General features: G+C 37.2%; 1 long non-coding RNA gene and 1 other non-coding gene across 2 annotated transcripts in view; both read right to left on the bottom strand.

The window, feature by feature from the left end:
• Positions 1-16506, bottom strand: part of LOC139964687 (uncharacterized) — a 126067-nt gene that overhangs the window by 78436 nt on the left and 31125 nt on the right. The window lies entirely within an intron of this gene.
• On the bottom strand, positions 5600-5670 carry Trnas-acu (transfer RNA serine (anticodon ACU)). The gene has a single exon. It is a non-coding gene; the product is annotated as a tRNA-Ser (tRNA).

The raw sequence follows: 16506 nt of genomic DNA, 5'->3' as shown, positions 1-16506 counted from the left end.
TCCTGTGGTTTAAATAACAACGACATGACAAAGGAAATCTCTGAATATCGTATGAAGGTACATGTTTTTGAAAATAGTCCTCCCCCATCAGTCGCCACTGACTGCTTAAGGAGAGCAGCTCAAAAAGGAAAAAAATCCATGGAAGTGATGCTAAACAATATGTTGAAAACAAGTTCTATGTTGACGATGGCCTCTCTTCTTCCCCCACACCTCAAGTAGCCATTGACCTTCTGTAAAGGACAAGAGCAATGCAAGCTGAGTCAAACATTAACCTCTATAAATTAGCTTCAAACAATGGAGAAGTGGTTAAAGCATTTGATGTAGATAACAGAGCCAAAGGCATAAAGGACCTAGATCTATCCTCAGATCCACTCCCGATTCAGCGAAGTTTAGGCATGTTGTGGGACCTGGATACTGATGCATTCACATTCAGTGTTTCTTCAGAAGACAAAGCATTCACAAAGAGATGTGTATGATCCCCTTGGTTTGACAGCTCCGATAACTATAAAAGGAAAGGCCCTATTGAGAGAACTTAGTTCTGAGATCAACAACTGTGACGAGCCTCTCAGTTTTGAAAGAGACGTTGAATGGATTAAGTGGATGGAATCCTTGAAGTTGTTAGAAGATGTGCATGTTCCCCGGTGTGTCATTTAATCGTTATTGTCGTTGACTAAAAAGAAGGAATTCTGTATCTTTTCTGATGCTTCTACAGTTGCCATTGGAGTAGTGGCGTACATCAGAGTTGTCAACGAAGAAGGAAATTGTCAAGTCTGATTCTTGTTGGGAAAAGCGAAATTAGCACCAAAACTAGCCCACAATTCCCCGACTGAGTTATGCGCTGCAGTGTTGGCAGTGGAGTTGTATGAGTACATCAGTGATGGAATTGATTTAGAGATAGATACTGTAAGGTTTTTCACAGACAGTAAGATCGTCCTTGGTTACATTAACAACACTACCAGACGTTTCTATGTTTACGTATCAAATCGAGTAAATCGCATCAGACAGTCAACACGTCCAGAACAGTGGTGTTACGTTGCTACTAAACAAAATCCTGCAGACTTGGCCTCTAGATCCATTGCAGCACATGAGCTTCACGATAGTATGTGGTTTACAGGCCCGGGGCTTCTGTCCCGCCAAGAACTGCTTGAGGTGAACAACTATGACCTTGTCCAACCTGTAGCAGATCCTGAAATTCGACTTGCCGTCACTACCATGCTCACAAAATCATCAAATGTTGTTTAAGGTGCTCATCGCTTTGAACGTTTTTCAAATTGGAGAGGCTTGACTATTCGGTCCCCTGATTATATACACGGCCAATGAAATTTGTGTTTATCGGTCTTCGAATTGTAGGTACTATATCGTTATTTAGAGTTATTTGAACTTAAAATGGGTCAATCAGCCGTTTCTATCACAGATTCAAACAAATCTGAATTCAAATTGAATCTGAATGCTGCTAAATAAATTCCAGTTGATTAAAATCGACCGGTTTACAAAAGAACATAATGCGAAAGGGGTGAAAGTTTTTTCGCTCTGTGAACAGAATACTGTCAGAAAACGAAGACAACATAAATAGCCTATGCTACTTTCTTTAGTCTCTGCGTTTTTTGTCCATGTGAATCACTCTACTTCTACGAAATTTGCTGGAAATGATCCTAAACGCAATCATAGATAATAGATTATATTATTTCTACTAATTATTTTTTGACGGGTAGGGGGGGGGGAGGGGGAGATGTATGCATTTGATAACCCTTTTTGTGGAGAATCTCTCCCATGTTAATAATGCTTGACCATTCCGTCCACTGATTATAAACACGGCCAATGAAATGTGTGTTTATCGGTCTTCGAATTGTAGGTACCGTATCGTTATTTGGAGTTATACTTGAACTTAAAATGGGCCAATCAGCCTTTTCTATTACAGATTCAAACAAGCACCGTTCTGAGCTCATTATTTGTATTATTTGGGATTTTTTTCTTGTAATATGTTTCGTAGCCTAGGCTACTGAAAGGGAGACTTGAGATTGAATCTGAATACATAAAGAGCACAGATATTTATTTTATTAGGTTTTGCTGTTTCAAGTTACAAATTTTGTTTGAAGACGGTACATACTTTTTCTGATCAATCAATAAAAGTTGAACGTCACAGAAATATAGTTGGTTTCAGTTCACTTTGCTAAAAACATGTAGAAATCGATCTTCAGGTTAAATAAATTCCAGTTGATTAAAATCGACCGGTCCACAAAAGAACAAAATGAGAAAAGGGATATAAGTTTAAAATACTGTCAGAAAATTAAGGAAACATAAATATCCTGTACTACTTTTTTAATTCGTTGCGTTGTTTGTCAATGTGAAATAAATTGTTCTACTTCTACGAAATTTGCCTGTAATTCTCCCAAACGCGATCATAGATAATAGGTTATATTATTCTATTATTCATTTCTTTTGGGAATGGGGGGGGGGGGTGAAAACATTTGATATCCCTGTTTGTACAGAACTTCTCATTTGTTAAGAATGCTTGACTATTCGGTCCCCTGATTACATACACGGCTAATGAAATTTGTGTTTATCGGGCTTCGAATTGTAGGTACCTTATCGTCATTTGGAGTTACTTGAACTTAAAATGGGTTATTTACCCGGTCTTATTTTAATTTCAAACATGCACCGATTTAATGCTCTCTAGCTTACTTAAATAAAAGACTGAGATATTCTGACAACGTCTTAAATTGTTCTTTAAGTTTAAGACATATATTGAAAAACAAGCAAACCTGTCGAAAATAATATATAGTAGTTTTATTAGGTTAGTTTTGTTAGTTGTTTTGAAATAGTTTAGGAAAGCAATCCTTCACATAACTCTTTTCTTCACGTATTTCTATTCTAACAATGCTATGCTTCATAAAAAACTATTTCAAAAATACATTGAAATTGACTTAATGTTAGAAAGGTCACCTGTCTTGATTGTCTACATATTCTTATTAATATATATAATATACCATTATTCATAGACATTAACACTCTATATCCAAGCATAAGGAAAATCCTTATCCATGTTAAAAAGTCCTACGGTAACATTCTTTTTAAATGTAGATACATTCTGTAGCTGTTGGAAATATATTGGGAAAATACCCAAACCATTTAACATGGTTACATGCAAATCAAAATAGTTGTTGGAAGAAAAATCACCGTCTTTATATCATGCAAAATTCGTCTGTAACCTGCTCGTCTATGCCCTTATTTAAAGAGGTTATGAAATGAAAAATGTTCATGTCTTGGAATGGTTTATCTACATTACTACAACACCACCCTTGCACAACTTTCCGTAAATACGGCTTCAAACGCCAGAAATTCGCTGTCAAAGTATTCCCTAGAGACCTCTCGAGCTGCCACTCGTAAAAAAAGCAAAGCTGCCCACCGCAGTTCATCTGACGTCATCAAAGGAACCATTTCAGCCAAAGCCGACTCCCCGCTGTTTACCGATACGGCGTTATGCAGTTTACTACATGTAACCACAACACTCTTCTCATCAATTGTCTTCTCCCGAATCTTCCGATTCCGAGGAAATAGGACTTCACCTCTCAGGACATTCGTAAGCTTTGACGAAAATTATTTTCTTGAGGAAGAAGAGAAGGAAATAGTTTTGAGGGTGATGAAGATAATATCGGTGTTTTCCCCTATCAATTGAGCCCCTTGTAGAAGAATTGTAAAACGATCCCGATGGCCGAGACGCGTCGCTGCCGTGCGAAGTCCCCGAGCAGAACGGTTGGACGACCCTGAACCGAAACTGGTCGGTTGAGCATAAACAAAACCACCGTTATTAAGACCTTCATATGATTTAAGTTATCTCGAATGTCGGTGATCCTGCTACTTAACTTCGTAGCGAAGCTTCTAGAATTTTGTGTCTTACAGTGCAAGGAAAATGTGACATTCTGTACAGTGCAACCCTATAGTAGTAGTGGTAACATGGCCCTAGACCTAACTAATAGACGTTGTATAACAGGCTAGACCGTGTAATTGTATCATCCAACTGTTACGTAAAATCACAACACAACGCCAGTTTTACCAAAAAAAAACAACTTGCAGATCTAGTATAGATTGTTCTGAAAACAGCTGCCCTTAAGTTTTGTGCAAAATATTAGGTAACCCAGAAAAAAAATCGTCATTTGCTGTATCAAGGACGCCTAGGCTATGGTCATAACAAGTAATTTGGCAACAGTATAGGCCTACAGGCACTCATAACGTTGTGTATGTGTAGTGTTTTGAGCGAGTCGTGTTCAAATTCTTCGATTTCTGTCATCTTTTGGAAAAGCTTGCAGTAGAAATCCGTCTTTACTTGTGGTGGAGCAACCTGATACCACATAGGCCTATCGGCTCGGCATATTTAACAGTTACGAGATAAATTTACGTAAAAACAAAACTCCAAACACCAAATCTCAATTACTACGGAGCGCTGCAACAGTGTAATGTTGTGTGTTCTCAGACGTTTAAGAATGTAAACATAGCGTCTCGGAAGTGAGCTGAGTTCCTCGACTGACGTCAAGCCGCATTACCTTAAATACAACAATTTTTCGAAAGTTTTTATTACCCTCGAATTTTTGATCGTTTATTCCTCAAGGATGCAAGCTTCGTTTGACACAAATTGGGTATCATTGCAAAGCTACGAGTATACAAAATACGATGATAAAGATTTTTTTCCATTTCATAACCTCTTTAATTAATGATGTTTGTATATATCCATTCTTTGTTAGTAAGTGGCATATTGGTTATTAAAATAACTTTTACTTGTCTCAAAGTCTGATTTGGAAGTTGTTCGAATATTCATGCCTAATTTAGTTGTCATCATCTTCTCTATATAATTAATGATCATGCATGGCTGGTCCTGTTTAAACACAATATGTTAGTCCTGAAGTTTTGATATGGTCCCCATATTATAGGCAATATACTTTCATACCTGCGTTATGGAAGAGGTGTGTTTTAATTTCAGGACCGAGGGCAGCATTCATTAAAGTTGCATGTCAAAGTCAATGTGTGTTTTTAATTTTACCATGCTGAAAAAAAAGACACATATTCATACTATAGGCAAAGACAGGATCATCTTCAAACTTTGAGAGAAGAAAGAGGGCAGCATGATGATGGCTATAAGCCAAAGAAAATCCAGGACCGGGTTTTCGGTCCTGTCTTTTCAAAATGTCCTGCCCTTTAAGGTGTGTCTCCCAGCACCGGTCCTGACATTCTGGGTGAGGTGCATTCACACATACACACACGCATATATATATATATATATATATATATATATAAATATATATACATATATATCTATATATATATATATATATATATATATATATATATATATATATATATATATATATATATATATATAATACTAGTTCTGTTTTTGCCTTACTCTAGAGATCAAACATGATGCTAACCAACTCGAAAATCATTTTTGATCCCTAAAGCCGGATCTCGAAAGAGATACTTTCAACAGACTTTATGTTAATGAAAAGGAGGTTAACGACAAAGGCAAATATATAATATATATAAATATATATATATAATTGCAAACGTAATGAGAAGGAAAATCCAGTATAGTGAAAAAACTTCCAGCCTCCACCGGGATTCGAACCCGGGCCTCCCGCTTAGTATGCGGACACCCTAACCAACTAGGCTATGGGCGGTGATTGTATGTCCAGAGATTCTCTCTCTGACTTTATGGAAACTCTGTTCTGAAAACTGTTCTGAGTTTGATCTAAATATGAGAAGGACACGTTAATTATTTCCATTCTAGTTTAGATATTGTTTAGTTCCAAAGGATGACACACAAGCAACTGATGATCCTCACAAACAGCAGTGCATTTCTTCACAAATTGTCAAAGCATCACACAGTTGTATTAACAAAATCAATAGTTAAGATTGTGTACATTTTACCAAGCCGAACTCTGATCGTCAACACAAACTTATACATAACGCAATGTATCGGACGAGCAATGACATAATTATTAGACCCTGACATATTATTAGACAAAACAAATAGATAAAAGCATAGTTCCCTTCACATAGTCCTACGGAAAGTAGATAGGATACTAGATTTATTAGATTAGTTGAAGCCACGGATATATTTGATCTGCTACCAAACTTATTAGCATTCATCTCGCCCTGAGGATCAAACGAGACCATCAGATCCGACCAAAGACGTCGACATCCACTGGCTTTTCCTCGCTGATATAACTGTTGCATGGTCGCCACGAATTCCTTCCAGAAAGGTGAGTCGAAGAAGTGATTGACTGCGTCTCTAACCTTGATTGTTTCCCCATCCCCTGTGGTAATGGAGGCATTGAAGTATATTGCCGAAAACCAAAGACCAGTTATGCAGGATCCTGTTCATCAAAACGTAAACATGTAACATATTACGTTAAAAAGAAAAAAAACACTAGTATCAAACATTAACTTTGAAGTGAAAGTAAACTTTGAGCGCTGGGATATTCTCTTTTCCAGGAAAATGTTTTGGTTCCTCCCGAGACCAGATTTGGCTGGGCATCCAAAAACTTGGATTATGTGCATCCCTATCTACAGTACAGATTATTAATCAATTTACATGTGATACGTGCCCTACATGGTACATCTATACTAAAGTATGCCCACAAGCGAAATACCAGTCTTGAATTTAAGTATGCTTCAGCATGACAAATAAAAAAGTCAATGTTTTCACCTAAGTCCTTCAACTCTTGACTGGTGCCTCACCTTTGTCACACTGTTCACAAGGGACAGTCCAGAGAAAAATATGCCTTTGCACATTGCCATAGTATCCAACATCTTGGTATCGCAAATCAATATTAGAAATAACGTAATAAAATCAGTTAACAGTAAATTTGTAAATGTTAGTGATTCAGATATTTCCAAGCATAATCCATTTTCTTCTGAATCATGTTGCAATCGTTGATAACACAAGACCTGCATTTATACTAAACCAGCAATTATTATGATTATTATTTTCTTTGTTCAATTTAGAAAACACAGTCCAGCTGGGAGCAATGCCATTTTAGTGATAACATCAAACGTACCTGCAAATGAAAACAACGAAAAGCCTCCTACATATACTTTGAATCATCCAAGCTTCCGGAGTTTTCCTGAATCTTCTGAAATAAGAAGGCACTTAGAATGACTTGGTATGCTACACCGCTGGGAAGGTAAACAATGGGCTAAGCATGTATGATCCACACAGCCCTGGCTTTAGCGCACCCAATTGTTGAATTCCCTACCGATGTTACCCACAATATGAACACTAGCTATTGCAAAGGGTATACTACGAGAGTTCGTACCACCGGAAATTCCTGAGGAATTCTTCAGATATGGCTACCATCGTTAAGTAGCCAAAGAAAGTACCAATAACTAACTGAGTGCAAATTCTAGAGCTCGAAAAAGCTAGTTTTGGGATTCTTCATCATCTGTTGGATTAACTTCCTTTTATACTCTGGTGTATATCATTGGCAGAGTCTACATATTTTGGAATTCTCCAGAGGTCTCTGAAAACTCCAACACCAAAGAATCCACCTGTGCACCACTATACACGATAGAAATGGTGCAAACCGAATACACCACCTACAAGCCACAATAAAATATGAAATCCACTTGTTCTTGGCCATGGTGATTTATTTATATATAAATTGATTTCACGCTGGGTCATCTGTGATTCATGGATTTAATGTCAAATATTGGTTTTCAAACATAAATTATGTAGAATCCACATCGTCAATGTGCACTTACTTAATCACAGGTGCAGTAACTGTAACTGAGGAGTGGTAGGAACATAAACAAGGAAAGGAAATGGACCCTAAAAATGCCGCATGTTTGTACCCTAGAAGTTGGCTTATTAACACCTAGGATAGTAAGTGCTATCCTCGTACCAATGGGTCTAGGCTAGCCTTAGTTAGACCTGTACTCCACATAATGCCAGGAGCTGTGTAGGCTTTAGGCTACCACTGGTTTATCCAACTTCGTTAAAGGCGTTGTAGGGACAAATTATTCCCAGGCCGTTCACCAGTATTAAGTCAAAGTAATTATCCTCTTGCAGTTTTTTCTTCTTAATTATTGCCTTCTGTGAATATGTAACGATGTATCCGTCTTCGTGTAAGCAGCCTAGGAGTAATAATGGTGCTATCTAGACCGTAAGTTGGTGATACGAACACAAGATAAATGAAGATTTAGTAAAGGTCTCGCACCACAGTTAATTGTTCCATTGACTTACACACTAAACTCGTCACTTTACATGCCAAAGCAAAGATAGAAGTTTAACTGGTATATCCTAACCACCACATGGTAGCTGAGATCTTGGACTATCATGGCACAAGAGGGGCAAGTTTAGCATACTGAACCCCTACCCTTCCATCTGCTCGCTTGCAGTAATATCAACATTTAACTAACGATTTTCTAAATGGTTTTTATCACCTTCGAACCTCCCTATTTCTACACCTCTGTACTTTAAATTAAGTTGTTTTATATAAAGGCAGAACAAACGATAACAGTAACAGATAACATGCTCAAACCATGCCCTACCTTAGGTACTTTAACATATTTTCTCTGATAATGGTTAACCTTTCGAGCGGATGAACACAACTTTAATTGTGGTGCGGTACGTAAAACGAAGACCCTCGTTTTGACAGATTTTCGAAGGAGAATGTGAGGGCGCACTCATATTAATTGTAACAGGCAAAGTAACAGCAGAAAGTCAGGTTCTTGAACAAGACTAGTTTGAGTCCCGCTCCTGACCAAGAAATTCTCTGCCGCTTTTTTTCCATATTATTTATTATAATTTCTGAGTCAGTTTTCAGGCGTCTTTTAAATTATACTTTATATACATAAAAACTTTCTCTCGCAATTAAATTTTACTCCTTGTATTTTGTTTACACACTGTGATTTAATGAAGGTGTGGTCATGTAGTTCGTGTATTGTGCAGTGTTGGACATTTAGGATAAGACTTCTAATAAAAGACTATTCGGAAATTAAAGTTGAATTTCATGGAAAATTAAACATATCCCGTACAATAAACTTGAAAAACAAAACTTGGACGTGTATAAGCATTCCTCTTCGTCTGTACATGTGTACGTTTGAAACTTGACAACGTCGGGTAAAGAATTTCGAAAGGATATGTAGACAATGCTTGGAAATTTCCGTCAGGAGTAACTTTACCTCTAACTGCCCTTATATTTTGATCTATCGTGTGGTTGTACCAGTGTTGTCTACTTATAGATCAACGGATACATTACAATGAGCCGGATCTTGCTAGACCAACATATAACTGTCAAGGGCGGCGGAAGCACTTTTAATCTGACATCAAAGGTCACTTTGCAGAAATTCGATTGGACTGATGCAGCCTGATATTTAGTACCCTTTATAACTCTTATTGTATTATCTTATTTGCGTATACACATCACTCCATCAACGCCCCCCCCCCCACCCTCAAGGAAAAAATGCACACTAGCACTGCAATATCCAATGTGCAAATTGGGAAACAAGGAACAAGTTTTCTTTGAAGACAGAATGAGGTGAAATCATGCTAGTTGCTAATGTAGGAATCTTCCGAATTAGAGTCTATTTCTAGTTAATATCTTAACAAACTTTTTCCATTCGAAATAGCTTTGAGTTTGACCCATAGAAATATATTAAAAGTCAGGGGGAGTAGCCAGGATTTGCAAAGTTGTAAAGGCACGACTATCTGAGCGGAGCGCCACCATCGGTTGGCGCGGAGCGTACAAGAAAATTTTTGGTTTTACAATGCCCTCAGATGGCCGGAAACGGCCCTTCCCGAGTGTTCATTCTGGTTCCCTCGCCTCTTGCTAACTTGAGACACCTCAATTTTTATGTAGAAGAAGGGCACACTTTTTAACCTGAGGAAAAGTGGGGGGGGGCACGTGCCCCCTGTGCCCCAACGGTTCCGCCGCCCTTGATAACTATGGTAAAGGACCACCCAACCAACAACAAGATTTAACTTAGTTATAGAACTAAGTAATATCATACTTTCCACGAAGATAATTTACAGAAACATTCCAGTAGCATTAGAAACTGGTATTAGAATGTAATCACGCAAAGAAAATTTCGATCTTTTACACTTGAACACTGAATCAAGCAGACAAAGCCAACGGACACTATGATTCCTTGCTTAGTGGAATGTCAAAGTATTGTATGTCATTACGCAATTTTATGGAATGAACTTGACAACATTTTTCAAAGTATTTGGGCCCCAAAAATTGGGGCGTAAAGAATGTGTCCCTAAATGCATTTAAGTTGGAAATAAAATATGGGTCCACCCAGCTAAAAAAGGGGCCGGGAATTTTGGGGCCCAGATGTTCCCAATGCATTTAGGCCTACATGTACCAGGTATTGGTCAACAATTGAACACCAAGTTTGGCTACAATCTGCCGAGTTATTGCAATGTAAAGATTTTCACGTTTGACCCCATAACCTTATTATTTTTGATAAGATCATGGCGAAAAACAATAGGGCTCACCTACCATAATACATCTACACGGTCAGTATGTCAAATTTCCATCACTCCGTTGGTGAGTTGTCGCGGACCAAAGCAAGTGCTACAGACGTACACGCTAACACACACCCACACACCCGTAGCTGCAACCACAGCAAAGACCAGAATCGGATAGAATCTGGGTGAGGAAGGAGGGGGGGGGGTGGATTGGTAAATGCATATACTTTATGGCCTAAGTAGGGGAACACTGTCCTACGTGGGTTGAAAACGCAACATGGCCAAATAATATTGAACCACAATCATCTCCCTTCCTGGGTGATGGCTTTAGTAACAAAACATACAGCTGTATTTGATATGAAGAAAAAACATTGACCTATTATACTATAATAGAAGGGCTCGCACCATCATGTCTTAAACACAGTCGTATGCTTGCCGAAATACTTACTCAGAACTATAGACAAGATATAGTTAACAAAAAGGTCGACAGAAATCCCATGAAACTGTGTGCCAGCCCTACATGCATGCTGTATCTCAAGAAGGAAATGAAAAACAGTTGACGTCGTGTGTGTTCAGCTCGTATATTGTCAGCGACTTCCTGAAATCTAAATACGATTCAAATAAAGCAATATATGCTTCCTTGAAAAGATATAATTATAATAAAATATATAAAAAACCATAAACCTTTATGTCAGCTCTAAAGTTATTTTCCAAGAAGATCTTCAAGGAGGAGTAAAAAACCGAGTCTTAGATAGGCCGAGCTTTGCGTGAAGCAATATACCAGCAAATATAATATAAAATTACTTTAAAAAAAAAAGGAATAACGAATATTTGATCACAACTTCAATACGTCTTCTTCGTTAAGTTAATATTAATGTAAGGTTAATAGATTCGCCCTTTTTTATAGATATTTTAATAGATATTGTTATGATACCATAACGTCCTAGTTGTGTGTATGTGGCGCCTATCAAATGTAACATATGTCAAATCTGCTTTTGCTTATTCCAAAGCTGTAAATACTGCATATTTTATATAACGTTAAGTTGCTTTTCTATTTATTTCCACTATGATATATATATATATATATATGTATATGTATACATATATAATATATATATATATACACATACATATATATATATATAAATATATATATATATATATATATATATATATATATATATATATATATATATATTAAAACTGCTAAATATATGAACTATAGGGCGAAATTGCCTCTTGGTTGAAATATACACTTCGCCTTAACGATTCAGATTTTTTTTTTTACTGCCTTTAGCTTGATCTTTGCATGTCTCGAGATATTCCCTTCTTTTGAGAGGTCACAAGCTTGCATAATCAAGAGTAGGAGGTCGCACGACCTTCTTCAAGGATGCATAAACGGTGCCAGAAATGTGGGATTGTATATTTGCCGATATTGTAGCTTAGATAAGATTCCAAAGGGTGGGGGCAACTTGCAATTTCCAGATCAGAGCATTCTATGTTAAATTTCTAGTCTTTGGACTCTGGAGTTGGACAAAGGACCCAACCTAAGCTAGCATTTACCTTTCATTCGGGCTTTACTGTAGCTAGTTACAATGTAAGATCATCCATGAATAGTATCAAGTTTATTCGTTTGCCTGGCAACTAGCCCAGGCCCATAACTAATTGTTCCTCACCACAGCTGTAGCATGCAGAGTCTAGAACTGCTTATGTGATGTTCATAAGGAAAAGGATGAATATAAGTATGAATTCATAGGAAGGAGGCTTTGATGTGTGATACCTCGCCATCATAATGAATTTCAATTTTCTGTGTTATTGGTGCTTAAACTTTTACAGGCTGAATAACATCATATGGTACTATTTCAGCCTAGTGGCTCTAAAATGGTTGATCAGTTGTCTTCAATGTTTCATTTATTTTGTCAATAGGCACTAGACACTCAGCAAGAAAGAGGAACGCAGAAGAAACCCCTGAAACAAATGCACAAAAAGCGGTGGCCTGTGGCTCATAATGTTCTATGAACTAGACAACTTTTCAGTCTGGTACTTCCCTGACAAAGGTATGCTAAATAATTCTTTAAGTTTTGTTAAAGTGATCTGCTGTTGAGGGAAGGATTGCTTGAAATAGGTGACATACACTTGTAACCAGTAAAACACTGAGAGAGTTGACTGTTGAAAATGTTTATTAAGGGTTACTTATTAGGTCTGAGTTATTTTGGTTAATCCACTAACCATATAACCGTTTGATTATTTGAGCAATTAATGGTTATCCGGCATGGCCATTATTTCAAAAGCTGTAAGACGTACGTAACTTGAGACCTTCAGTATAAACACCTGCCAATTGGAAATACCTAGGCCTGGGCCTATCCTACACCTGTATCTCATAAGACATGCCCCATGATAAACTTTCATGAAAGAAAAAGAACAATTTGCACAACAAGTTCTTACTTCTCAACAAAATGCCATGTTCATGTTTTGACCTTAGTATTCACTAAGATTCCAATTATTACTTTTAATATCATTACTAAACAGCAAGTTTACAATTATGTTTAACTGTATTATTGCTTTGATAAGTATTTTCTCAAGTATCCATGAGCCTCCATAAGTTTGCTTCACTTACAGAAAAATCCCAAATATATTACATGTGGAAAGATCAAGTTTTTTAACACACTTAACTCCCATTGACATTGGTCACGGAACAAAAGTTAGCTCTAGACATTTGAACTTGCCCAAGTTCAATGCTCATAGGGAACAACATTTTTTATCAATGACATTCCATAGTAAGAAGAACCCTGACCAATCAGATGTTGTAACATATTTTCCAAAGACCAAACAGATCGAGCAATGTGATTGGTTTAAGTTCAAAATGTGAGAAAATAATTATCCTCACTAAGAAATGATATGGCCTATACTGAAACTTGCGGGGCTGGTTTAGAATTGTCCTTTTTGATTCCTTGCCGAAGGTTCAAGGAATCTATGCGATGGTGATTGTAGGTGTGCGTGTGTATGTCTGTGTGTATGTGAGGCCCTTGGCTCGTAAACACGATAACTCAACAATGGCAAGTTGGATTGAAGTCATACTTGGTACATAAATGCGCCATAGCGAGTAGATGAACCCTGTTGATTTTGATGCTCATCTCATGAATAATGAGGTCACGGGGTCAAACCTGAAAATCTCCAAATGCTAATAACTCCGCAACCGAAAGTCAGAATTTATTCATAATTGGTATTAATGTGTTGGTAGATAGCCGGTACATTTTGATATATATTCAAGATGATGATATGCATATTTATTAGTGGGCGGGGCTCAAGTTAGTTTTCACTAAAGTAGCTTGTAAACACGGTATCTGAACAACGACATGTTGGATTGAAGTCATACTTGGTAAATAGATGCACCATAGTGAGTAGAAGAGCCCTATAGATTCGGTGCTCATCTCATAAATATTAATGAGGTCAAGGTCAAATGTAAACATTTTCAAAATTGAATCATACTTTGTGTGAAGGTGTTGGTAGATAGCGGGTACATGATAATGTTTATTCAATGTGATATTATGCACATTTATTAGGGGGCAGGGCTTGGGATTATAATCTCAATTGGCAGGAATCACAATCAGCCCACTGGCTTTCTGGTTTCTCTTTGTTATTTACTTAGGCCGCAGGGATATTTTAGAATTCCCCAATGTTCATGAAAACGTTGGCCATGATGGAAAGACTTTCAAACCAAACGTGATGATCGAAGTCAACAAGTATAAGAAGATGGCAAATGAAGAGAAACCATCAGCAGGAGTAACATTGGATGATGAGCCTTCTACCTTAGTTTTGAGTTACCCTTGAGTCGAGAGCAGATCTAGCTTTTGGAAGGACCACAATTGTAGTAAAGTAAAATGTTCACATTAAGGAGGACATCCCTCCAGGTTGATGCATCATTACAGTACATAACGTGCGTTGAAAACTTATGTGTATCTTTTTAAGACAGGTCTTACATATTATTCTCTCAGGGAGCATCTAAACAGGTATATTCTCCTCTAAGTAGCACAGAAATGTTTCATATAATTTCTATTGAGAAATGCAAAGTTTGTCAGTAGTAGCAGTACAGACTATTTGCATCATAACATCACCTTTCTTGAAGGGTAAGGTTTGTCATTACCTTTTAAAAGGGTAACATTTATTATCCTTCAGGGCAAATATATACAGGTAAATTACCTATTAAGGATCACAGTGACAGTATGATGTGGGAATCTCATATCCTTCTGTGTTTGCTTCATGAACACAAAGATATGCATCTGAACTATGTTTTAAAGAGATATATTCTGAATTACAGTCCACCGTGAGTGTATGACACAGGGTAAATGATTGACACCTTTACGATTAGTGGAGGCAGATATGTGTACAGTATTATCACCATAGTCCACTTAAAAGTGTGCATGTATGGTTAACTTGGATCAGTGTTAGGCCTGTACAGCACAACACAGATATGTTTTACAACACACTTAATTGTAGGGATATCATATCCTACTGTACAGTAGTTGCTTAACAAACACAAATATATGCATCAGAACTGTGTTTTAAGGAGATGCTGTTTGATAAGATTGCTCCACAATTTGTGTAACAGGATTGTGTTCTATCCAATGTATATACCTGTCTGTTTATACTTCAGTTACACTCCTACAATGACCAATTGTTCAGAGACCATCAGAGAGATTTAATCAACCCTAGCTCAATTTGGAAGCCTGGTGAAGAAGCCAATATGCATTTTTCAGACCCAAATGGCCTACCTTTGTATCACACTTATCAAAAAGCAATATATCTCATGTAAGGAGTTATGTGTTCTTATGAGGGCAGAACAGTAGTGTAGGTGTATTTCCCCATGGATATAGGTTACAGTGATATTTTGGTATGATATTGCTTTGTTGTTCTTATTTCCTGCTGAGTGCATTTTTTGTTTGTTTCATTATGTAATGTAACTGGGTGTTTTTATTTACAAATGTAAAACTTTGTAAGAGGATTGTGTGCCTTTGATTGTCTCATTCTTTCTGCCTAAAGTGGACATAAACATAGGTCAATTAACCCTTTTTTCAGTCTGCTGCCAAGGCAGGAGTGCATATAATTTTTGTTACACTACACAGAGATTTTCTGATGCCATGAACAAACGCACATGTTTGAGGTTACTGGAATAAGCAATTTTGCGGATCTGTCCTTTTAGCCACATGAACACATGGTGCTTATTTTGCAACATAAATCATGCTAATTATAGGAGTTTTGATTCCAAAACTGTTTGTAGATGCTTATCTTAATGAAATGAAAATGTGTTTTGGAATAAGTTTTCCCATTTCTCACCACTGAATGTTCACTTTTAAATTTTTATTTTACAGTTCAAATTGGTTTTACGCCTTTCCAGGTTAACCCTTCTTTTGTTACAGCTATGATAGTTGGTACAATTAAAACTTGTAACCGTCCACCTGACTATTGTGTCTGAGAGTGTTGTTTCTTTTGCCGTCTGAGTTTTTTATGTATCATGAATGTCTATTTTCAGAACTCAGTTTCCTAATTTTGTTGAATATTCATGTATTCATAGCATTTTCTGTGGTAGTTTGCGAAAAGATATCTCCCCAACCCTATGTCTCTCCGTCTACATTGTTCTGGATTTGGAATTATTGGGACAGCGTATAGTTTATATTTTACACCAGAGTGCATAATTAATCCCTACCTACCAAGGAAAATAACGTGAATGTACTAATTCTTATATTTCCCTTTATGAGGAAGTATATTTACCCCTAACAACCTTCCTGAAAGGAGAAATATACATACATACCTTTAAGGCGTCCAATTTACACATTCTCCCTATGGGTGGCTGCGTAGTGAAAATAAGTCATGGGGATTTTTTTCGGGCCAAAAAAAGGTATATCTGCCGCCGTTGGGAATTGAAGGTTTTGACCAATACAGTCACATCAGGCATCTTGCACATAGTACCTCTTGGAAAACTTATAGAGATCTTACCATTGTTCGTGATTTTATTCAAGGTTTTCAAAAACTTCGCC

This window comes from Apostichopus japonicus, chromosome 23 (genome assembly GCF_037975245.1).
Source record: "Apostichopus japonicus isolate 1M-3 chromosome 23, ASM3797524v1, whole genome shotgun sequence".
Taxonomy (NCBI): domain Eukaryota; kingdom Metazoa; phylum Echinodermata; class Holothuroidea; order Aspidochirotida; family Stichopodidae; genus Apostichopus; species Apostichopus japonicus.
The sequence above is the reverse complement of the archived record's forward strand: the minus strand, read 5'-3'. Positions and strand labels throughout refer to the sequence as shown.